The sequence below is a fragment of the Octopus bimaculoides genome, chromosome 16 (genome assembly GCF_046866305.1).
Source record: "Octopus bimaculoides isolate indiv1 chromosome 16, ASM4686630v1, whole genome shotgun sequence".
NCBI lineage: Eukaryota > Metazoa > Mollusca > Cephalopoda > Octopoda > Octopodidae > Octopus > Octopus bimaculoides.
In genome coordinates, this window is record NC_142943.1 from 3,956,065 (window position 1) to 3,956,580 (window position 516).

Sequence of the window (516 nt, forward strand, 5' to 3'; positions counted from 1 at the left end):
ATATATATATATATATATATATATATATGCATAATATATATACATACACACACACACACATATACAGATGTGCATGCACTTACACATAGCCAGCAGTTAGACGTATTCATGTAGTGTGAAACATTGTATGAAATACAACATTCACGCACTCACACACACACACTACACAGATGCAGGTACACATTCTCTCTCTCTCTCTCTCTCTCTCTCTCTCACACGTACACACGTACACATACACACACGTACACATACACACACGCACGCTCACTCATGCAACAATACATATACACATATATATAAAAATAACAATATTATATAATACCATATATATTATTTTTTGTCTCTCGTTTTTATCTCCTAATAGATTTTTTTCTGGTTTATTTCAAATGCTTTTATTATATATAATATATTATATCATGTTATATTATTATATTTTTTTCATTACTTTAGCTTGTTTTGTATTTTATTGTCATATTTTATTGTTTTTTTTTTCCTGAAATCATTATTTTATTTTTT

General features: G+C 27.5%; 1 protein-coding gene across 4 annotated transcripts in view; it reads right to left on the reverse strand.

Moving 5' to 3' along the window:
* Window positions 1-328: 328 nt before the first annotated feature.
* The window catches only part of LOC106878622 (homeobox protein Dlx4a), a 178,956-nt gene continuing 178,768 nt past the window's right edge, over window positions 329-516 (reverse strand). For all 4 annotated transcript variants that reach the window (XM_089364029.1, XM_089364030.1, XM_089364031.1 and 1 more), the window contains one exon: window positions 329-516. This exon is cut by the window's right edge and continues 2,711 nt beyond it. The gene's annotated coding sequence lies outside the window, so the exon portion shown is untranslated.